This window comes from Pholcus phalangioides, unplaced genomic scaffold (genome assembly GCF_987345545.1).
Source record: "Pholcus phalangioides strain wild (caught in Gottingen) unplaced genomic scaffold, Ppha-v1.0 ptg000017l_1, whole genome shotgun sequence".
NCBI lineage: Eukaryota > Metazoa > Arthropoda > Arachnida > Araneae > Pholcidae > Pholcus > Pholcus phalangioides.
The window spans coordinates 19,945,065-19,970,113 of NW_028301610.1; the positions used below are offsets into that span (position 1 = coordinate 19,945,065).

General features: G+C 36.6%; 1 non-coding gene across 1 annotated transcript; it reads right to left on the bottom strand.

The window, feature by feature from the left end:
• Positions 1 to 14,723: 14,723 nt before the first annotated feature.
• On the bottom strand, positions 14,724 to 14,795 carry TRNAS-GGA (transfer RNA serine (anticodon GGA)). Its single transcript has one exon. It is a non-coding gene; the product is annotated as a tRNA-Ser (tRNA).
• Between the last annotated feature and the right edge of the window lie 10,254 nt (positions 14,796 to 25,049).

Below are 25,049 nucleotides of genomic sequence, written 5' to 3' on the forward strand. Positions count from 1 at the left end.
CATTGAAAATTTTGAACACTTCGATCATATCTCCTCGACATTCATCTAATATGAACATATTCAAAAAATGAAGTCTCTCTTCATAACTCAAGGTCTGTGTGTCAACAAGGACACGCGTAGCTCTTCTCTGCACCCATTCAACCAATTCTATGTCCCTCTGTAGGTATGGTCTCCAAAACCTTACAGCATACTCCAGTCCAGGACGAACTAATCCTCGAAAAAGCGGAAGAATGACTTTAGGAGAACGCGAAGAGACATTTTTGAAAATGAGACCAAGCATTCTATTCGCTTTTTTGACCACCGCTGAACAATGTTCAGAAAACCTAAGTCGCTCGTCAATGAGAATTCCCAAATCGGTGACCCTAGTTACATCAGGTATAGTGAAACCATTCAACTCATAAAGAACCATGGGTCGTTCGAACCAAAATGAGCAACCATGCACTTATCAACGCTAAACGTCATGCTCCATTCATTTGCCCATGCTGCAATCATGTTTAAGTTGGTCTGCATCAACTCCCTATCGCATTGATTCCCGATTACCCCCATTAGTTTCACATCATCTGCGAATTTGCTAGTAATCCCATCGATACCCTGATCGAGTTTATCGATAAAAAGTGAAAAAAGTGAATACCACTGACAAGTTGTTTCATCCCATCCAGCTGCCTTCCATACAACCCACAGGTAGAACCCCCATGTTGACATAATATTTGAATGGTGCCCTATACAGAGGCAGTCAAAAAAAGAAAGAGGTAAACCATTTTCTCAGAAGAAATTAGAGCTGGTATTGGCTTTCTTTTGAACAATGAAAAGGAGGGTCTCCTCCTTAGATCCCCTTCATTCATTTACTGAAAAAGCAGGTTCCATGACCAACATTGGTTTCCAGTATATAAAATCCCACCCTTCAACTAATAAGACATTTTGCTTATGTGTATGAACTGTCTCTCAGTAGGGAATCCAGAGGAAAATGCAGATAAAGATAAGGCTTTCTTATTCTTTTTCCCAGAGCATCTGAAAGAAATGATCTTCTATGGAGGGAAAAACTAAAGACCAACCAATGGAATGGGAATTCATCCCCTTTTAGATTTTCCCTGACCATTTTCTGTTTCCCTGATTCTCAGACTTTCCAGATTGCTGGGAACCCTGTATTAGCTTCAAACTTTTAAAAAAAGGGAAAAATGAGAAAGTAATTGGCCACATGACTGGTTAAAAATGCTGCAAAACACAATGATGCAACTGGAAAAAAAGATAGTGTTTGCGCTTCCAAATGAATCAATAAATTTTGAACTTTTCCCCACTTGAAAGCAACTGTGCTCTTTTAACTGCAATGCATATGGGGCAAAAAACAGATTGGCAGAAACGAGTTTAGTTACCCTTATTATATGCCAAGTTGGCACCAGGACCTTGGAATGCAACCCTTGTACAACTTGACGCATAAAGTAAGGAAATAAAAAGTTTTTCACTCGCCTGTTTTTTTCCTCTTTTCACTGCACAGTAATAATCCAAGTTATATGCTAGAATAATTCAAAGGGCATTCATGCACATGCTTTATATCCACAGACGATACACTTGTACTACCCAATTTGAACAATTTGAAACAATAATGAAAATGAAAATTTACTGGCGAAATAAATTCTGCAGAGTTTAAAGTCATTGAGAAGTCTCAACCCAACAGAAGCAATTTAACACCATATAGCCTATATAATAGAGGGGAAGAGTTCTATGCTGAAACATGACCACGAGCAGAAGATACAGCAGCCCCACCATGCGATGAAAGCAAAATAACACTAAGTTCAACAATACAAGAGTGAAGAAAACATTTTGTCCAATCGCTAATATATGTGCATGTGAATATGTAAATGAGACATAAAAGAGGGAACCTAGTAAAATTGCTACAGCTACAACCATAGATCTGATTTCACATTTATTTTGTCATGACCCCTCACCCCGATTATAAATATTAAAAAATAAAAGAGAAATGCAGCAGCCTACCACAACAAAAATTTATTGGAATATTTGTGAATATATAAATGATAGCAGGGCCTAGCTTTGCGAGTCGTTATTATTGTCAACTTGATTCACCCGAGCGATATTTGAATTAAATCAGAAAAACACTTATCTCATTGCTATCGTATCATTATAATGATACTGTTACCAATATTATTTCATGATATAAGCAGAAGCCCTAGTAGACGAAAGAGACAGTAAAATCCAGTCGAAGCCGGGAAGCAAAGAGAAAATAAACGTAACCAAAGTGCCATATCTGGCGACTTTCTGAAGGGTATGTGAAGTCTATGCAACCCACACCAAAAGGAAACTAATATGCCAGAAATATCAGTATTTTCCGTTATGCTGGGAAATCTGAGTCACAAACGATGAATTCCTAAAAATAGATACTATGAATTGGCTGATTTGAAGCTTTTCTGTTCTCTGCACTTTCAAGATGCTTTGTTTTTACAAACCACATTGAAGTTAACAAAAACAAATGTGAAATTTGAACTATTATAAATTTTGATTTTTTTTGCAAATGTTGAAAATACTAAGAATATTTGTTTTTATAAATTAAATGAGCTAAAAAGAAAAATTAGTAGATAGTGAAGTATTTTTGTATTGTATATGATCATGCATTTAAGATTTGAATAAGCATAGTAACTAATTAGAGAGATAACTAATTAAGGTAAAAATTAAAGAGCATAGCCGCCAACCTTGGAGAATGATAATTAAGAAGATTTTGTGCAGGGATCCAAATTCTATATGCAAACGGAAAAACATAAAAAGGATCTTTGAAAAAGTAGGGATTTTTTGAAAATGAAAGCGAGATCGTAGACACTTTTTTCCCCTTTGGAAAAATGCGACATTGTACAAACTATTGGCGATAAGCAAAAAGTAATAAATCATCACCCAGTATGTTAAATTACCTTTGTTTACACTAAAATCCTGATAAAAAAAAAATTTGGGAGATGTAAAAATTTTTCTGGAGATGTGGCAATTATGAAAGAGTTATTTATATATCAGACTTTTCAGTGACCTTTTTTTCAAAGAGGACTCTGGTTATTTAAATTATTTTTTTTTCAAGTTCAATTTTTAGCTATGATTCAAAACTTTCAGAAATTAAAAATTTTTTTGGAAATTTTCAATTTCAAGATGCAGTTTCTTTCTGGTTTTTGCAACATTACAAACAGAGGATTTGACACAGCCAGTTAGCAAGCTGTCACAATCATAAGAATTTTACAGACTAATTGAACAATACAAAAAAAAAAAAAAAAAAAAAAAAAACTCGTTCTATAAGGATTCTATAGAATTTTGAATGAATACAATATCACTTTCAAATTTTGGGCTCCAGAGATGCTATATTTGATTAACCACTTCACATACAAGGTTTTGGCAAGAAATTTGGATTATCTCTGTTTGATGAATCACTAATAAATCTGGTGGTAGCGTGCTAATTTAACCACACACTAGAAAAAGAAAAAATATATATAAAAGGAAAGAGTATAATAAATAAGGTTGGATAAGAAAGTTTTTTTTAAGAGTCCTCTTTTCACCCTCACTCTGTTTTCTTGCACACTTATAATATGTACAGTAGAAAGATACAACTACAAGACCAGAAAAGGCAAAATGTCCAATGAGGTGGCTGAGAAAAAGATGCCCATAACAAATATGGATGTCATACAGTAAAATCATTATAAGTCATCCTCATATTATCAAAAAATTATATAAATTTGAAATATAACATTTATTAAAATATGAATCGAAACTAAAATTTATGGATAGCAAAAGAAAAAATTTTTTTTTCTTTTTTTTTATCTATTACTACTCAACTTATTGTGTTAAAATTACTAGTATAAATCAGTGTACCAGTATATGTTTAATTTAGACTAATCAGAGTAACTGTTAGATTCGTTAGCTTCTCTTCACAACAAAACTATTGCACATTAATTTTATACAGATGAAATTTAATTTTAGTGGTTTCTTCATCAGTATTTCATGATACAACTACAAGGTAATCTCGAACGCAGGACACACTTTTAACTTGAGGGAAGCCCTGGGCAAGAAAGGTAAACATTAGAAGACCTCACCTTTGGAAATAATGTCTGGTTTTTCAACAAAGATGTTTCATTTAAATTTGAAGCCCTAAATTAGTGGGGTCTATGGAGAAATCAGGTCTAGCTCAAACAGTTCTTAATGTTTCAAAAGACCTTAGTTGGCAAATGAACTTCCCCAGAGTAACTTTTGTTACTTAAACTGTTCTGTTTTGAGCCATACGCTTTTATGGTGACTTTTGAGCATATGACAATGCTGTTAACTTGTTAAGTTTTTTTTTTAAATGGGAGCCATAAAAATAATGTTCCCCCCCCCCTCTCAAACTTTTTCATAGTAACGAGTTAACCGAATAAACGAGGGTTTAATAACATTGTTGTCTATGGAAGCTGGAAGGGCCTGAAGAAAAACTAAGAATTAACCAGAGTGACGACTTATTAAGGTGTTGACTTGACGAGGTTTTACTGTATTTCTAAAATACATCAACCAACACCCAATTAAAAATGCAATTATAAAAACTAATTTTATACACACGCACACACGGTAAAATATTATACAATGCCCATAAGAATACTTATGGTTATCTTATTCTAAATATGGATATAGCTTCTCGATTTACACTAACATGTTACTACCCCAACATGTTAATCTCATTTATTTTTAAACATGTCAGTTGTGTTAGAATTTACTACCTCCGGGGAAAGCTATTTCATTTATTAACAACCCTATTAGAGAAAATTTACTGCGACACCATAACCTCGCATTGTCCCTTACCAATACATTATATGTGTGGAAAAATAACCATTAACAGGAATATAGAAAAAACAAAGAGGAAAAAAACTTCCGTGGAGATGGTTACTATAAAGTTTAGCAATGGTGAAGAGAGGAAAGAAAACAGAACTTGTTTGAATTTATTACACTGGTGTTTGGAAGTAATATTATGCCCATGATCATAAAGAGGTTAACCTTCCAGTGGTCAGCATATGCAGGAGATAGTTTTCCTTGTTAACCCATGTCTCTCACATACGTGTGATCAAACAAAACTTCTCAAAAAATGTTTCAGCAGTCTCGTACGCCACTCCCCAACAATCTAGTGTGCCCCACCAAGCATGGACCCCAAATATTAGGTACAGGCTATATACTATGTGTTATGGAATGCGCGATAAATCCAGTAAGACAAAAATTTACTTAATGTGATAAACCAGCCATTCCAACTTAATTTTTTACTGAAAGATTGAACTGAATTGCAATGTGATTATTTATTAAATTATTTCAATATTATGCTTATAGTAATGCGCCTATTGGCCATCCTGCTTTCTTCCTCCATGACCAAATTCTGGCTTTGGAAAGACTGCTTTGCATATAATACAAACTGGATTACAAAGTAAACAGCAGACTCGATAAACATAATTTTTTTCTGTATTTCTGCTTCGGCGTGGAATAGCCTCCTTTAGGAAAATCAACCTCGCCAGAAAAAACAGTATCTGTTATTATAAAGATAGGAGTGAAGAATACCATCATTATGCATTATAAGATATTTTTAGCCATAAAATATTGACGATATTCCCCCATGGTGATTGAGATAATGAAATTTTATGCGCTGCAAATTGTCTATGTATTTTGATTGTCATCAGAATAACTTCTGTATCAGCAAGGGAACGCCAATATCATATTGCTCTTATTAGATTGCTGTATTTTTTATATAGATTAGATATATGTTTGACATCCATATTTTAATGGGTATCTCTTTTTAGCTACCTTGTTGAGCATTTTGTCTGTTGTGGGCAGGTGTATTTGCATATTATTTAATAACAGGGCAATATGCTTTTATCACAATTATTAAGATGGTGATGAAACATGCTGCTTGCAGCTTATAAAAAGGAAATGGCAAACCTAAAAGCCGAAGAAATTGATGACAGAAGAAAAAAAATAAAATAGCTGACAGTCTAGATAGGAAATCGCCGAAAGAAAAAGAAATTATACTATAACACTTCAACAGAAATCAAATATCACAAATGATGGGGAAATATGCCTACCATTAGGAATCTTCAGATCTCACACCTAAGGAACTATCCATATCACTTTCCTCTCATACACCACCAGGCTTGATGAAACATGATTGTCCTATGGAGTATATATAAAATAAACTTAAAAAAATTAAATATTAATAGTTTAGCTGAAACAGTGCAACAGCTTTTTCTCAGCCAAATACATTGAGGAAATAGACATTTGTTAGATATTATGCTGAGGTGAGCTCTGAAAAAAAAGCCATCAGGTCTCCGTCTGGACTTGAACCCACATCCTCTTGCAAATCAGGCAAGTGGGCTGCCATAAACATCACTGACAAAACTATCCTGCCTTTCTTATTTCATGCACTATGGCATGAGGCAAAGACATTGGTATATGCAAAAAAAAACTGTTCAGGAAGTTTTAATAGAGGAATTTCAGGAATTGTTTTAAATAGTATTAACATTAAAAACAAAATTTCTGAAGAATCATTCAAACTTCTAATAATTAAAATAAAATGTTTATTATTATAATTAACACTATTCCCATATTTAATTAGTCAATAAATATTTCTTATATTTTGACAAAAACCAACTTTTGCAATTTAATTATTTTTTGCTTAACTCAATGGATTACTGTGTGTTTGAAAATTCTTTTAATGTTAATCATATAATATAAAGATGTTTTCTCCAGTTACTTTCAGTATGCTTAATTAGGAAGCTATTTTGCAAAAACTATAATAAAAATTAAGTGAATATAATAAAATTAAAATCTCGTGTTAATTGCATTTTTAATTGGGTTGCTGTATTTTTGAAACATATGACAACCATATTTTTATGGGCATCTTTTTATCAGCCACCTCGTTGGGCATTTTGCCTGTTGTGGCGTTGTATTTGTATTTGTATATAATGTATTTAATGAAGCATAAATAATACAGATTAATTAGCAATGACTTACGATATACAGGGTGATTATAACTAAGGTTCTGATTTCAAAACATTGTAAAAAAAAAGAATGATTGCCAGAATGACTTGAAAATTGACATGAATATTCCTGAAGAAATAGAATTTTATTAAGTAAAGGGGAAAAAAATACTTAAAAATGTAAAATTAATGACATCATCCACACGTGGGAAATTTGCTTGTGGAATGGAAACAATAGCCAGTCATGGCAAAATGATAACTTAATTATGGTATTACACGATTTCATAATTCATGGAAACATCACATAAAAGTGAAGTAATTGAACAAATAACTAACTTACTCAAGAAATGTAAAATATGTTGTCCACTGTGTTCTGGCTATGAGGTGAAAGTATAAAAATTCTTGTTCAACAACAGATCAGAGTATGTCATGGTCATGTGGATGTGCTTGCAATTCACCTTTATTAAACCAAACGCGCCCACGCGTTAATATTCCTGAGGAACTTCTAACATATAGGGGATGCGCTGAAGCTTGCAATTCAAAGTTTGCAATCCGTCCACTGTTCATAACATTTTGAGGTACCCCCCTACAGCCAGAAGTTGCAAGGGTTAAGGTCAAGTGAACTGACGGCCAGCCAGGTGTCGTGCCATCCTGTTATTGTCAAAATGGGTCTTCAGCAGCTGCTTTGCTGGTATTGCAATGTGCATCCTGATAGAAGTTGTTCTATCCACACACTGATGCTGTGGAAGTGCTGAAATGATATGGCTGCACATAATAGATTGTACTGCTGGCCAAGTACAGCATCATCTACTTGCACTTTTTTTCGCCAAAGAAAATTCCATTGCTTCAGGAGTATCCATGCAAATTTCCATGTCATTCTGACCAGTACTTATTGTATAATTTTTGAATCAAAACTTTAATTATAATCATTCTGTATATAGCTGATTATTTTTCATAAATCTGTCACTACTACTATATAGTAGAACCCTGATTAACAGGGCTTAACCATGAAAGTATAAAAAACAACTATTGAATATTAAGACTGGGAGATATACAGTAGGAGATGTGCTACTTCCTATGGGAAAGAAAATTGAAATGTCTGTGAGCACTAGTGGTAACTACTAGTACACTAGTCTTTGTCCTTTAAGGACAGCTGGTGTCTTTATTGGATTATAGAACCACCAGCCCCTAGCATGATGGTATCATTACTGTTGTTGCCGCTGCTTTGTGAAGGGAAAAAGAAACCTTGTGAGATAATACACCATTACATTTAAAAGTGTGATGCAATCCTTATTCATGAATTTGCGAAAGATATAGGGCATCAGAATGTAGCCAAAGGTTAGAAAATGTGGAAAGAATGATAAATTCTGGCTTCTGTATATAACTTTAAATAACTAAGATATTTCATATGAAAAAAAATATATATATTCAGGCCAGTTTTGAGACTTTTTGAAAAAAAAACCACTTACACCATCCAGGGTTGTAGTGATTTAAATCAAAAAAACAAAATCACTGATTTAAATCAATTTTTTTCAGATAAGAAAAATTATCTGTTGTAATTGAATACAATTATGCAGCTCTAAAGTGATTTGAATTTTTATTAAATTTTAAAAATTAATTTAAATATTATATTTTTAAATATTTTTATATTATAATATATATATTAATATGTATATCATATATCAGAGATACCATAGTCGTACCAATTTAGCTGATAAATGGTTACACAAGATTTATATTGATGAAGTTAGAGGATGTAAAGTTGACTTGGAAAATCAAAAACTGCATGGCAATGGATGGATATACATAATGAATAAATTATGTGTCAAATGGTGAGATAAAGCCATCCATGTTGATACTATTGACACACATCCAGCTTATCACATGCTGAATGAACGCCAGGGTCTCTGCCACCGGACTTATCCCGTTGCCGAGATCTCCTCCAGCCCAGCTTCGTGGCAGAGTCTGGAACAAAGTGAATGCACCTAACAGTCTGAGTGTAGCTGGTGTTGTGTCTGATATTTCAGTGCTGCCATCTATACTTCAAATTGTGAGCGAGGTGTAATAATTGAATATTTGTAACGTTGTAGCCCTGTTGCTCTCTGTGGCGAGACTTTTTAACGGGAAAATCGGATCGAATTATCAGCTTATCACATGTTGGAAATTATTTAGCAAATGTGGTTTCTAGTTCAGTGAAGTCAACAGAAGAAAACTTCAAATGTAACATACAAAGTTTTGTTACTGCAAATACGGTTTCTTCCAGAAAGACTCTGGATGAAAAGCTTGGCTTTTCGGGACTTACATATTGGTACAGTGCCCACATTTTAAACTTGTTAGCCGAAGATTTGATTAAAACTTATGTAACAAAGCATGTTACAAGTATATTTAGGTACTTCCGCAATCATCTCTCAAAAGCATGGTATCACGTGTAAGGTGGAAGTGCATTGGTCTTCCTGCAGAGGTATGATGGAATACTTATTGAGATTCTCTTGAATCTTATGTTAAAAATTCGGCAGTTGTTACCAAAGTTAGTGAAGACCACAGATCTCAGATATTTAAAATTTCACTAGAGATGTTACTATTGATTCAAAAAGAAATGTCAAGGACATAATTGAAATTCTGAAACCAATAGCCAAAATTAATGATTTTGTACAAAGGAACACACACACAACTGCTCCATAGCTGAATGTGTATTGACATGGAAAAAGCTGCAATTGAAGATAGAAGAAGCAACATCAAACAATAAAAAGGTTTTGTCATCAGAGTATAAAAATATGTATAAACAATCATTAACAGATGCATACTTTGCCGATTTATTCTAAGCTCATTAGTGTTAACTTCTAATAGGGAATTAATGGTCTAGAATTTATCAAACAAAAATGTGGCTCTGGTTTCTTGGCAATTACATTAAAGTTTTTTAGAAAGTTGGAAATACACACACATATATATGCTAAAAAAAATTTTTTTTCATCCTAAGGTTGTGTGTTGATGCAATGTCTGATTTTGAATGGTGGAATAGTTTTTATAATGTTCTGAGTAAAGATACAATTACACACACACAGAGAGATATGTGATTTGTAAACATGCTAACTATATACAGCCAAATCACTGATGCCTGTGTGTTTCTAATGAAACAAATGAACAATTATTCACACACAGGGTAAAATTATTTAATACTTGACGCAAGATATTTATATTCAAGAAGTGTTTTTTCCCCTTTTCTTAATAAAATGTTCTGAAATATTTCACAAGTGTATGATTTTTTATCTTTAGTTTGCAAATATTTTTTAAATAGCCATTATTTTTATAAGTTTAAATTTCTTTAATTTCATAGCTATTCTTTGAAGAATAGAAGAAGCAGCGTTCCAGAAAGCATAGATTAGTGACTAGTGTGTTAGTAATATATATTTTATACATTTTGTTTAAAAAAAAAAAAAAATCAATAAAATAAAAAAAAATCTGATTTAAATAAAATAAATCGATTTTTTGTAAAAAAAAAAAAAAAAAAAAAAAAAAATCAACAACCCTGACACCATCTTATGCCATTTAAAAATATACCATCAAAATATACCCCAAGAATATAAAATGCGATAAAAATGAAAAATTTTGGCTAATAATGAACCAATATGATTTTTTTAAAGGAAAAAAAAATTATATTTAGGCCACTTTTATTTGACTTTTTGAAAAAAAACCGAACTGGTTTTTTTAAAAAAAAACACTTGGTTAAAACCAAAGTTTAAGCCAAACAACCCTGCCTACAGATATTGAAAGTAGTGTAATTATTACGATTCTTCTCAGAATATTTGTGCATTAACAATTTCCTACACTTTTATTATCATTGAGATGGGATGGGATAAAATATTATTCACTTACACCAGAAAAATGCCTAGATTTGACCCTGCCTTGCAGAGAATAAATGGTTATTCTTTCCGAGCTCAAATCAACATAATATCCAGAAAAACGCCCATTTCCTCGAGTTCACCTGAAAGTTTGATTTCATTAGTGGCACAAAACATATTTACACAAAGAAATTTAAAAAAAATGCATTTTCAAACATTTCACACAAGACAGAGGATATATATATATATATATATGAGCGTGGTAAAAATGGAGTTTAATTACCCTTATGGGTGCCAAGACCTCGGGTTGCAATCCTAGCGCAACCAGAGACAAAAGGCTTGACAAATAGAAAAATTTAAGTGCCAGACACATTTCCAAGGTGCCACGGATGCTTTTATTTCTCAAGAAAAATACTCTTGAACAATGTTTTTTATTTTCAAATTTTCCTAGGACTTAATTACCCCTTTTCATGTTGGGAAACACCACCTTGAAATTGGAAAACTCGGGCTGGGATAACATTTTAAAAGTTTGATAAAAGATCATATTCAACTAAACTTTAAAAAAACCAATAAGCTTATTGGTTACATTCTCTCAAATGTAACTATTGCTTGCACTTTTCAAGTTTTATAAAGTTTAATAAAATGTTTATAGCGTAATCCCGGCCTTAGGCATTAATTTACAAATCAAGTATAAAAAAGTTTAGGCATCAATACTGATTTTTTAATCGCCATGGCAACCTTGGAATTTGTCAAGCTCTGCACAACAAAATAATGAATGGCCTGAAAGGTAATTAAAACAACATTAACCCTAGATAACTAAACTTTCGTCTAATAGACCACCGATCCCTATCATAGTTAATGAGTAAAACTGATTAAAGTTTAGTTATCTAGGGTTAAAACAATAACCATTGAGCAAATTAGAGGAACACAAGAATGTCATCCAGAACTAAAGCTGGTTAAAGAGCTTTGTTCAGAACTCATTTTGCAGGCAGGGCGGTTCTTGGGCCATGAGGGGCACCGCATTAGGAGGGGAGCCAAAACCCGAGTTGAAAGGGCGAAAAAAAGCTTTTTCTACCACAAAAATGTGGTCGGGAGCGGTAAAAATAGGTACCTCACAGGTATAAAGTCTTCTCTCGAACCACCCCTGCTTGCAAGTTAAGAAATAGTTAACAAAAAGGCAAGTTAAGAAATAGTTAACAAAAAGAGGAGTGGGATGCTTTTCAGCTCTGCGGGGAAACAGAACACTTTAAAAAGGTGAAATCCCCTTGGTTAGTAATTTTAATAAATGTCGGAAAGTTAGTCAAAACAAGGAAAGACAATAGAAATGTAGCAAACAAACAACAATAGGAGAACGAAGACAGCCGGACGGCTATGACCGAAAAGAAATGTCTCGTTGCCACATAAGAAATAGAATGTTTACCAAAAAAAAGCAAGCTACCTGGCAGCCGGGTGCAAAAAGCATAGCCCGCTGGCCGCATTTGGCCCCATGGTCAGTGCTGTTTCAACGCATGCGGGCACAGCCCGGGGGCCTCACAAAAAATGCCATCCGGTTGAAATTTTCTAGGATTTACTAGGTAGGGCCTCCGAAAAACCACTTGGCCTGGGGGCCCATGATACTCTTAAGACGGCCCTGCCCATGGCGATCACAAGGGTGAGGCTGACAGGACTTCATCCTTGGGGTCTAGGACGATTCTCATCTGATTTGTTTTTTCACGCTATAAGTTCACTATAAAAGGAGCCGGTGAAAAGTCTGGTCTCGGGGCCCGCTGAAGGTCCCAGCCTAGGGGGCCCCCTTGATCCAGGATGTCCCTCATAGCTTTTTGTCGTAGCAGGCCACACACAATACCACACTAGAGTGGTGTAGAGCCGGTCCATAATTTTCGTAAAATGGTTGAAGACACTGAAAACGATTAATTCTGGAATTAATGAATAAAATAATGTCGGAATTGATGAAAGAAATAATTCCAGAATTGATAATTACGAATTACTGAAAGAAATAATTCCAGAATTGATAATTACGAATTACTGAAAGAAATAATTCCAGAATTGATAATTACGAATTACTGAAAGAAATAATTCCAGAATTGATAATTACGAATTACTGAAAGAAATAATTTTAAAATTTTTTAAAAAAATAATTTAAAATTTTGAATAATTAAAACAGATAATTTCAGAATTAGTGAAAAAAATAACTTATAAATCAATGAGAGAAATAATTTCGTAATTTTTGACAGTATCATTTCACAATCAATAAAAGAATAATTGTACAATTATTGGAAGAAATGATTCCAGAATTGATAATTACGAATTACTGAAAGAAATAATTCCAGAATTGATAATTACGAATTACTGAAAGAAATAATTCCAGAATTGATAATTACGAATTACTGAAAGAAATAATTTTAAAATTTTTTAAAAAAATAATTTAAAATTTTGAATAATTAAAACAGATAATTTCAGAATTAGTGAAAAAAATAACTTATAAATCAATGAGAGAAATAATTTCGTAATTTTTGACAGTATCATTTCACAATCAATAAAAGAATAATTGTACAATTATTGGAAGAAATGATTTCAAGATATACTGAGAAGGAAAATAATTTCAGAATTACCGAAATAAATAATTAAAGTATCATTTTAAGTGATTTCGGATTAAAATTAATCGCAGAATTAAAAAATTTAGTAATAAATCAAAAACCTTTTTAAGAATTAGTGAAAAAAAATTATTTCAGAATTTATCAGTAGATCCCTGCAGTAGACAGTCCACCGGGTATAGGGTAGCCAGATCATGCGGCGGCGACTACTACTAGTGCCGACAACAACCCAGGCCTATCGCTTGGGCGGTTTACTACCATGGGCGGAGATACGGAGGGCATTACCTCCCCAGCGTCAAAGGTGGAGTCGACTGATCTACTGTATATATGTATTGACATAATCATCATCGTGCCCCCCCCCAGCAATAATAACCGTGCCCCCTGAGACTGCCAAGTCTATCTCTGCCTATGTTTACTGCCTCATACTCCCGAAGGGTCCGGGGTTGAAGCGAAAACTCTAGCAACACCCATCTCCCGGCTGCCACAAGATTAAGCCCCTCCGACTCATATCCCCAGGCCCGTCATTTGGAGGTCAGGGAGAGAGGCTCGGTCCCCTTCTGGCTTTTGAAAATACACTAAAAATGATTGATTATATATATATATATATATATATATATATATATATATATATATATATATATATATATATATATATATATATATATTATATATACATAAATTGAGCACATGCTCACCCCCCCCCCCCGTAAAAAGTTGAAATGAACCCTAGGGCGGCTACCTGGGTACTGACCGCCGCCGCGAGATCATGCGACTGAGAAACCGGGACATCGTATTTTTTTTCTGTCTGTGGAGATCGGTTTTTTTCTTCAAAAACACAAAAATCTTACGTCTTTAGTCGAGTTGCTAGGTCTAAATACTGGCTCTTGCGTACGGTGATGTCTTTTAACCACTTTGTATCGAACGGAATTCATTCAAGAATGTCAAGATATCGTGCTGCCATCATTGAACCAAAAATGGAACAACAATTCTTTGGAGACATAGACTTATATACAAGATCGCCTAGAATTCCCAATTTATAAAATGTATAACTCGTTCCGACATTTCGAATAATTCTAAATTGACGGTTTTTCTCTCCTTTAAATTTAAATGCGGCAAACGGCACATTTCTATCGTCAAATGATTTTTAATCAGTCGTTTTTCGGACACCCTGTATGTATTACCATAATAAATTATGTATGTCAAACACATCGGGGTTTTTCTTTAATTTTACCGTATGAGGCCCCGTGGCCATACTTAAGTGGGCTTATAGCCTTGGCCACAGATCGTCACCGCTTAATGGCGGGATAGTAAAAAAGTGTACCAGCCCCCAGTGAGAATCGAACTCACGACCTCCGGGCGTCCAACCCGGTGTTCTGCCACTGAACTATGGCGGCTCAGTTACAGATTGCACTAATAATGAATATATCTGATTTTTTTTTAAAATGGTATTTGAAGGGGAGAAAATATATTGCAATAAGTCTCGCGAAGGACATTAAGAAGCCACAGAGCACCCTGATGGAGTAAATCCTCATCAACGTCTAATCCGAACGGGTGAGAATTTTATCTCGAGCCGTCCTGCTAGATTTACTGAAAAGGAAAACCACCCCAGTTCACCGACGAACCCAGGGTACTTATAAAAGAGTGCCGCAGCACTCGCTTTGGGAACCATTATTTTTTCTAATGAAGTACTTCGTTTTCCGAATCCAATACCTCTTGCATTTGAATACAACTGCCGAAGTTTCAATTTTTAGTGCTATCTACTGAGAAGTCGTCTTAAGATAAGATTTAACAGTGCCATCTATTGGAAGGTTTTTTCGGAAATGGGATAAAGAAAATGCTCGTGACTTACACCGAAAGTGTAGATTAGAGCCGGGCCAGTAACTAGGCTGGTGCAACCGGGACACTGCCCCGAGCCGAATGGGGAAGCTCAAAAAAAAAAAAAAACCACTTATTTCGCATAAGCCTTTTCAAGGGGGCCCCGTGAAAGTACCGGATCCTGACATCAGTGTAACCGGGCCGTGAGTGTTTCATCATTTCATTTTCCCCCATTCATTTCCAATGGGTTGTGTATGACGGCCCTCCCTTCACAAAAATGAGATCAGCCGGGTCGCGGGCTTCCAAAAGTTGAGCACCACTGGATTAGAGTGCTGAATACTCAAAGCAAGGATGTTCAATCTTTAGGAGAGTACAATGCTGTCTTAACACATGGGGCCCATCGGGGCACTGCCTGGGGACCTCAGGTGCAGAAGGGGCCTCGTGATAATGAGATCTCGTTAAGATTTCCGATATTGAGAATGCAAATTGGTAAGCTATCATTTATAGTCAGGTGGGGAAGGGGGTTTCAGAGAAACCAATTAGCCCGGGCTCCCACAATCAGATCACTTGAGTGATCTGTAAATGAGCACGATTGGCTTAAGGCAGATATTCCGACCTTTTTCATCTCACGTACCCCCAGCTGGTTAGGTTCCTTTCCGCGTACCCCCCCCCCTTCCAATCTGTTTCACCCATTGCAGATTCCGAAAACTTTTCTAAAATAGGTATATATGTTGAATTAAATGTGTGTGGTCTATTTTTTCATTATAAAGTTTTTTTATTTTTCAAGTAAGCAAAAAAATTTTCTTAAGTGTAAATATGTTTGAATTGAATTTGATTAATTTTTAATTTATGAAAATAACATGAAAGGAAAATAAACATAATAGAATACAGTAAAAAAATAGAATACATCATTTTCGATCAATGTAAACTACGCTTGAAGACGACACAATGTCATCAAGTTACTGTACTGGATGAAATTTTTATTATTTCCAAATTTGTTTTTTTTTGTGTAAATGATTACGGTTTCATTGAGAAATGTCAGTTGTAGCTTCCAAAATACGCATTTTTATAATGATAAAAATCACAAAAAGTGGTAGCAAAGCAGTTTTATGAATTTTATTCTCTTCGTGCGGATAAATGTAGTAATGAGCGAGTAGCCACACAAATGAATCACAATTGAAAGTTCAACCTTCCACATCGTTTTCAACAATAATACATGTATCAAAGATATGGGTTCATGTTGTAGCCCTACTATGAATTTTAAAAAATGAACTAAAATGCGTGTGAAAATTTTTTAAATATTTGTTTGAACCATTCATTCCAGAGAAATCATGTACGCAGTGACAAAACTGTTCGTGTGAACATAATAATGATTCATTATCAGTATTTCAAGCCCATCGGACAATATAAATAATCAGATTTTCAAATAAGAAAATTATCAGTTTGTTGACCTCAATTTTGATACGTGAAAATCTGATATTTCATTGGATGTGTGACAAGCTACCTTCAAGTGGCTTTTTGGTTCATAATGTGACCGCTCTCTCGCAGGCGAACGAAGCAACATGCGTGTTGGCTTAAACACAACACAATATTTCACATAACAGTCCGTACTATATTTCATATACAGGGCGAATAGGTAAAGGGGCATATGGCATTTTACTGGCGAACCATTGATCCTAGAGGCATAATTCCCGTTGGAAAAAGTACCCGAATAATGTGTAGTACTCAGATATTTGATTCATGTTGCCAGGGTTGCATAATTATCAAAATAAAAATGTTAATTTTTTATACGGACTCCTTGTGCCCCAAAACCCAATGTGAAAAACGTTGCCCTGTCTCCAACAAAAACCTTCAACGTCTCTAAGTGCAATATTCACTGAGATATTCGAAGAAAGTTGGGGGGAAAAAAAACAGCATTAAATGAGGGGAAACCATTTTACCCGCATTTAGCGCTGTTTTTTCCCAAATTTCCTCAATTTTTCGAATTTGCATAACTTGGTGAATATTGCACTTAGAAACGTGAAATTATTTTAGTTGGCATCGGGGAAGACAGGGCAACAACTTTTTAATAGAGTTCTTTGGCACACGGGAACGGTATTAAAAAGTTGTTTATTTTATAGCTATACATCCACCCCTTACAAGATGAATGACATATCTAAGTTGGACACGTGATTTGAATACTTTTTCTATTTGGAAATATGTCTCTAAGACTAACGGCTCGCCAGTAAAGTGTCATATGCCCTGTTACACATGCAGCCTGCATATACACGTAAAAAAATAGTTTGAGACGAAATACAGGCGACTCTCGTTTTACCGAACATCGTTATAACGGAAAAAATATCGTTTTAACGAAAATTTTTCTAATCCCCCGGATAAGTTTACATAGGAACAATATAAAAATATGGAATTCCTTTGTAACGAAATTTCGTTATTACGAAGTGATTTCTCCGGTCTCTTGGAGTTAATTATAATAGGGTTTGACAGTATTCCTCCCAAAAAAAACCTGACATTTTTGCGCTAACGTAATTGAACTTTGGCAATTTATTTTCAAAACAGTCCTTTTTATAATGATTATGTCCTTTGTACTTTTATAAATTTAGGAAGGAAACAAAAGGAAGAAAGGGTGGGGAGAAAAAGAAAAATGGCCAAGACGGGCTCGGTTGTGCGTAAATGCCTCGAAATTCCACTTGTGCGTAAGGGGATTCGCACTTCACTCTCAGTTTTATGACAAAATTTCACATTTATGAGACGTTTGACTACGGTTACGATTAATCTATCAGGGGTGCAAGCGCCCTTCATCCATTTTGGAGCAGAAATTTTGAAAACGGAGCAGAACTAAAAGCTGACTATATCTGCAATATAAGGAGTAATTTTTCTGTGAAATGCCAAAAATTTTGCAAAAAATGGTTGGAACAAATAATTCTAAATAAATTTCCTTCACAAATTAAAGTCCATTTAAATTTTTTCTGAAGTATCTTATCTGTCACTACTAAAACATGCATTACTGAAATGAATAAAAATTATTAGACTCTTTTCAAATTAAACACCATGCATACTGAAAACCTAGGCAGCAAGAATTTCTGCTGCTTGAACACCAAAATCTTATTATTTAGCTGGGGTTTTTGTTTTACAAATCCCGTTTTTTCCCAACGATCTCCGAAAAAATTTGGTAATTTAAACGAGTAAACCAATTCCTTTTTCCATTCTTCGCAAAGGCTCGTGTGCAATCTTGTGGGAAATAGCATATCTACGGCGTAAATTCGCTCTGTCTTTGAACGCAGGTTGGTAGCCGCGAAACTGCCGTTATTTTCAGTATGTAACCAGGAGAAAAAACGCTGTCCAAAATCGGAAAATTCGGTATATTCATTCAGGAACTTTGATAGCCCGCGGGTCATACCAACAACAGTACAGTGTGCTTCAAGGTACTTTCCAAGGTCGCGAGATAACGTGATTGTGGTAGATGATGAGAAATGAAAAAAATTGAAGTTTCCCCTTCCGTATCTTTTTCCTAGTCTCGGGAAGAACGCGTCCCGTAAACAAACTTTTCATGCTTCTTTTTCCTAAATCCCGGGTATTTGACGCACTACAGTACATTAGCGGTATCTCCACGAACCACAAACAAGAATTGGCGCAAATGCGCAGGGATTCGGCGCCTTGGTACACCATGTAGAAAGAGAACCATTTCGGCGCAGTTCTTGCACCCCTGCTCTATGTATAGCTTCCAATATTAAAATATTTCATTTATACGAAGCACAATTTCCATTATTTGACATTTTCATTTTGACTCGAACTCCAAATCTTTGGCATTTAGACATCATTTCCAACAATCAAATCCACGCAGTTTTTGCAGATTGTGAAAACGCGTCGCTGAATTGGTTTTGCATGCGTATTATCAACACTAAAAACCATAAATTTTAGGTTGACAGATACAAAGAGACGCATTAAGCGGATTATGGACATTTCAAAGTGAAGACTTACGTGAAATTTATTACACTTTTCTTAGAAATCAGCAGACGCAGTGAGTCTCAAATAAACGGGTTTAAATTGCTTTAAATGGGGTGATACGCCTTTAGAATTTTTTTTTTCTAATGTCCACAACATTGTTCTTGCAGGATAGGAAAATTACATTGAAATTATTTGGGATGTTTCAGGCCAGTAGTAGGCCAGCAGCAGGCTTAAGTAGTAGGGCAGTTAATAGGAAGCATTACAGTATCGATTAAAAAAACTTTAAAAAGGTGTGGTGTCAATCTTAGAGGAAGTCCCAATATATTATCTGCTTGGATTGCATATAGAAACCAGTCAGCAAACCAAATGACGTTAAGACCGTCTTAAATACGTTTAAAATTACGTTTTTCCTGTTAAATTGAAAGGAATGATATATGAACACTTGCGATTGAAACAGCAGTAATTTTATGCAATTACAGTTTCTTAAGTTATACAGCAAATGTAGTTATAAAAAATTAAATTTCGTGGGTATTTTTCCTCATGTATGATTTGGTCCCTTGGAGTTCGTTAGAACTGAATTCAACTTTATTTCTTTTCAGCAAATGCAATAAATTGTCACGCCCCTCCCTCTCAAAATTCATGAAAAAAAATACCCCAGAGCAATCATTATTTGATTTTCTGATCCCCATCAGACCACTCAGTGCCGGCTAAAGATAGCTTTGTGCTAAACTAGGTGGCTATCCGTCTGTAATTGCATGAAATCGATGGGTTTTTTACAAGCTTTCATTTTTCACCCATCTACTTCTTGGATTACATTTACTACCAGCACTCAAAAGAATGTCAATGAATGGTCAACAAATCTTTGCCTGCTTTCTTTATGGCAGCCCTCTTTGAATGAAAAGTATTCGAACACACACAATTTTCTGTCTTTACAGTTCCTCCATTTTGCTTAAACCTCTTCTATAGTTCCTGTCACCCCAAAGTCATAAAACCACCGAGATCACATTAACATGAGAAAGGAAATAAAGTGTTACATGTTACTTGAATAGGAGAAAATTGCGAAAAAGATATTCTATGCATTTTGTTTGAAATTTTTTAGTGAGAGTGACGTAGAAAAATTTAATTTCACAAACTCCTTCGTGGCCTCCGTATCAGTGGCCGTGGCTACCCTTTTGCGAGATTTTCATCCGTGGCCCCCCCGGAAGATCCTAGGGCCCACCTGGGGCCATATGGCCCCCGGTTGAGAACCGCTACTTTAGAGCACCCTCCGATGCGGTTAGCTGATCAGAACTATATATATCAAGGCATTTTGAATGAAAGTTTTTGTCACAGGCATTACATTTGATCGCAGAAGATTTGGAATTAGGGCGACGGTGACAAATTGAACAAGGCTGATCACTCATCGTGAAAAAAATAAACCGCGTTTTTAAAAGAAATAGTAATTGTGATTGACACAGACAATACGAAAGTGCACTTTGAATCGATCACAAGCAGAAAAAATATTGATCAACATAAACGGACTTGGATAAAAAAAAAACTGAACGATTAGGAGCAAAAAAAAATTGCGACTTATCTCTAAGAGAGCACTATTGCTTAGTCATTAAAACAACTGTGCACGATACATATATATGATACTAGGTAGGGGCTCTCTGCCCCCCCCCCTTTTTCTCTTCACACCATATATTGTTTATTCCGTCCCACTTCATCAGAGAGCTATGAAAAGTGACATGTGAAAGCACCAGCACATACTGACGAATTTTACAGTAATAAAGGATAAAAAGCAAATGTGAGTCATCAAGTACCCCCAGAAAACTTCTCCATGGGGGTCCCCAGACTGGAGCCCTGTTGGACCACGAAAATTTTTCACTTTTATTCATTTTACCAACAAATATATTCCAGGGCTCCCAATCAAGAACCCGGGACCCAATTCGCAGAATTTTAGAATGCAATTCATCCAGGGCCCTCAAAATGAAACTTGTCAACTTCCACATGGAACCCCCGACCTGGAAGCTTGTCGGACATCCCCTCTGTGAGGGCCACGAAAAATTTTTTATATTCATTTCACCAACCAATAAAATCCAGGGCCCCAACCAATTACCCTTTATCACAATACGCAGATTTTTAGTGGGGGGCCCCAAACTGGATTTATCTCGGGCTTCGCTGTTGCAAATTTCACAATGTTAAACAACAAAAATCATTGAGATTAATCCAAGGCCCCCGAAATGACACATGTCAACTTTTCTTTGGGAGCTCCCGACCTGGAGACAGGGACGGGCTTAACTATTTTGCGGCCCGGTGCGAAAACCGCTGCTTTGCGGCCCTCCGAAATTACTTTTCCCGATCCTTGAGGTGGCTGAAATAAGACTCATCGCCCAGGTTCCGATGCCTATGCTATGTATATTTGTATATTCTCTGGCATAGGCATCGAACTCATTCAGCTGCAAAATGTGGGCACCATCTCTACACAATAGGAGGGCTGTCAGGGCTAGACGACGGATTATTTCAACTAAATACACTTTCAGCTGTGACAAGCATGCGTTTTGCCGCAACTCCCCCCCCCCCCGAGTATTTTGAAATAAGTACGTCGTTAGAGTGCGAATTCAGCGCTCATTTTTATTCAGCGCCCCTGAGCAAATAGGGCCCGTGCCCACAAATTTACAGGGCGCAGAATTTGACTGCTTTTTGCATTACAAGCAAATCCCTCCCCACGCCTCAAAGAAAACTGTACAAGAGCAGCCCAAAAACAGTATTTGCCCAGGGCACCAACTTATGAGATGCAGGCCGTGGGTTCGTGAGGGGGTTGTCAAAACCATAGATTTCCAGGGTCCCCTGTATTGGACAGGATCTTAAGATAATTGATTTGAAAAGAAGTCAAAACGTAAAACAAAAACGTGCCGCTGTGGTGGTCGAGTGGTTATAGTGCCGGACTCGTGATGCGAGGATCCGGGTTCGAACCCCACAGTGGTGGTCGGCTGAAGTTCGTTTTCTGTGGTTCCCAACTTCAAGGCGCAAATGCGAGCCGATCTCCCCGTTAAAAAGTCTCGCCACAGAGAGCAACAGTCCTACAACGGTAAATCATTCAATCATAACACTTCACTCATAGTTAGTAAAACTGGGGGCAGATGACAGCACTACACATAACAAGCATTACACAGAAACAAACTTTACGTCAGGTTGCACTACACGTACACGCACATTCCCGCACGTACCGATTCGTTGGGGGGTTCCGTGGGGGGGTTGCATGTGTGGTGTAGTAGGTAGGGGCTCGGGGATCAGCCACCTCGTTGGGCAATTTGCCTGTTGTGGCGTTGTATTTGTAACTCAATGTAATCAACGCATTTTTCTCAATGTTAAAGTATTTTTAATTCGTTTTGCTGGCCCTAAAATTTAGCGGCCCGGTGCGGCTGCACCCTTTGCACCAGCGTAAGTCCGGCCCTGCCTGTTTAAAGAATGGGCCAGAAGAGTCCTAAATGCAAATGCTTGCACACGAATGGCTCGTTACGGCCCTGGGTGGCAGCACAGAAAAATCAGACTCAACACTAGATACGCACTCACACTGTTAGGTACACACACTTACGCTCGAGACAGCTCACTTGGTGGTAGTAAATTGCCTATAGATGACGATAGACCTGATTTGTGCATGGTTTGAAAGAAAGAGAAAAGTCTTCGTCAGAGAACTCCTCAAATGACCGAAATAGTAAAACAAGAGACAATTTAACGGTTTCTTAGCATCAACATTAATTTACTTCGTCAACAATAGGAGCTGAAGTAAAAAAAAAAAAACAGGTGTGTGTTCACTCAGCACCTCCTAGAGATAGAAGGCCTCTACACTGTTTGCCATAAACGTCATTCACACTAAATACAAATCCTTAGAGGGTGTATCCACAAATACAAATACAACGCCACAACAGGCAAATTGCCCAACGAGGTGGCTGACATCATGGATCCCCGAACCCTTTTTTACCCTACGTACGAGCCCTACCTACTACTGCTACACCACGCATGCACCCCGCCCACAACCCCCCGCGGAACCTCCAACGAATCGGTACATGTGAGAATGTGCGTGTACGTGTAGCGAAACCTGACGTGAAGTTTTTTTTTTGTTTTTGTTTCTCTGTAATGCTTGTTATGTGTAGTGCTGCCATCTGCCACCAGTTTTTCAAACTATGAGTGAAGTGTTATGATTGAAAGATTTTTCGTTGTAGGACTGTTGCTCTCTGTGGCGAGACTTTTTAACGGGGAAATCGGCTCGCATTTGCGCCTTGAAGTTGGGAACCACAGAAAACCAACTTCAGCCGACCACCACTGTGGGGTTCGAACCCGGATCCTCGCATCGCGAGTCCGTCACTATAACCACTCGACCACCACCTGGCAAGTTTCTCCACATTTTGAAACATAGCATCCCATTTCGTTTCTTCTTATTTTGGCGTAGAGTTTTCCTGATTGGCTCACAAATACAGCATAGTGATTGGATATGGGGCATAGAAATCGCCAATTCTGAGCTCGATCATTTATTTTCCTCAATACGATAACACTGGTACGATATGGGAATCGGCTGAAAATTCCATTCTGGTCTGTACTGGTACGAAGCAGGGAATTTTTTTTCCCTGAATATTCCGAGGCAAAATGGACTACTTACTGACGTCACAAGCAAATTGCGGAAGGCCTTCCGTTCACTATGCATACTTCCGGCGATTCATTCCCTCCGTTTTGGGGGGGGGCCCGTATCCTCTTACTCCCATAGGGGGGGGGCATCCTTGAGAATTACTGCTTTACAGCATGTAGCTTCAACCTATTTATTTCAATATTGTCTTGCCAGCACCATCTATAGCAGAAGGCCTCCGCGCGAAGCTGGTGACGTCACTGAAGATCATCTCATCTATAGCCATTAGATATAGCAGGCCGACGTATGAGCCATTTTTACCCTTTTTTGTAGTATATCTAATGGCTATAGGTGAAATGACCTTCACCAGTGACGTCACGAGCTTCGCGCGGAGGCCTTCAGTGTATAGATGGTGTTAGCCTTGCCCGGTGCCAACGTCCGATTCAGTGCTCACGAGCAAATGACTCCGCCAATACATCAACTCAATCCACATCGCATTCATTCACAAATCATCATGACACTTCTATCTGATGCACTTCGGCACCCAAGGTTCGCATCAGTTTGCGTATTTTTTCAACAATGAATGAATGAACGCCAGACCTTTGCCGAGATCTCTTCCAGCCCAGCTTCGTGGCAGAGTCTGGAACACTTTATTTAGTGTCAAAAAAAAAAAACATACAAACTTTTTTACAACATATTTTCCCCGGACAATTGGGTACTATCGCGATTAACAAATTCTGTGGTGATTACAGACGAGATGGGATTAGGAGAAGTTTCGGGGTTTAGTTTAGATGAATGTAAAAACACATATTAGGATGGAGGTATGTTTTGAAAGCAATTGAGTGCCCCCCCCCCAAAGTCATCTCATGTGTTATCTTACACTTGCCATATTATATACACAGGATACAAAAAGAAAAAGAAATGAGAATCTTATTGTGAAATAATATATATAAACTGAAGAGCCAAAAAAACTTACAGGCATGCGTATGCAAATAAAGAGATATGGAACCAATCAGAATACGGCGCTGCGGTCGGCAACGCCTATATAACACAACAAGTGTCTGGGCATTTTTTCAACAATGCACGGAGACAAATACTCTTCACGTTAAAAGTTGAAGCCTTTACAACGGTTTGTTACCTCTTTAATGTTCCAAGGGGAAATCGGAACAGCGGAACATGCTGAGAAAATAATTGGGAAAATTCCGGAGAAATCATTGAATAAATTTCTTCAAAATTGGAAATGAATCAAATCAACATCGGGAGTATAAAAAAAAATAACCAAATC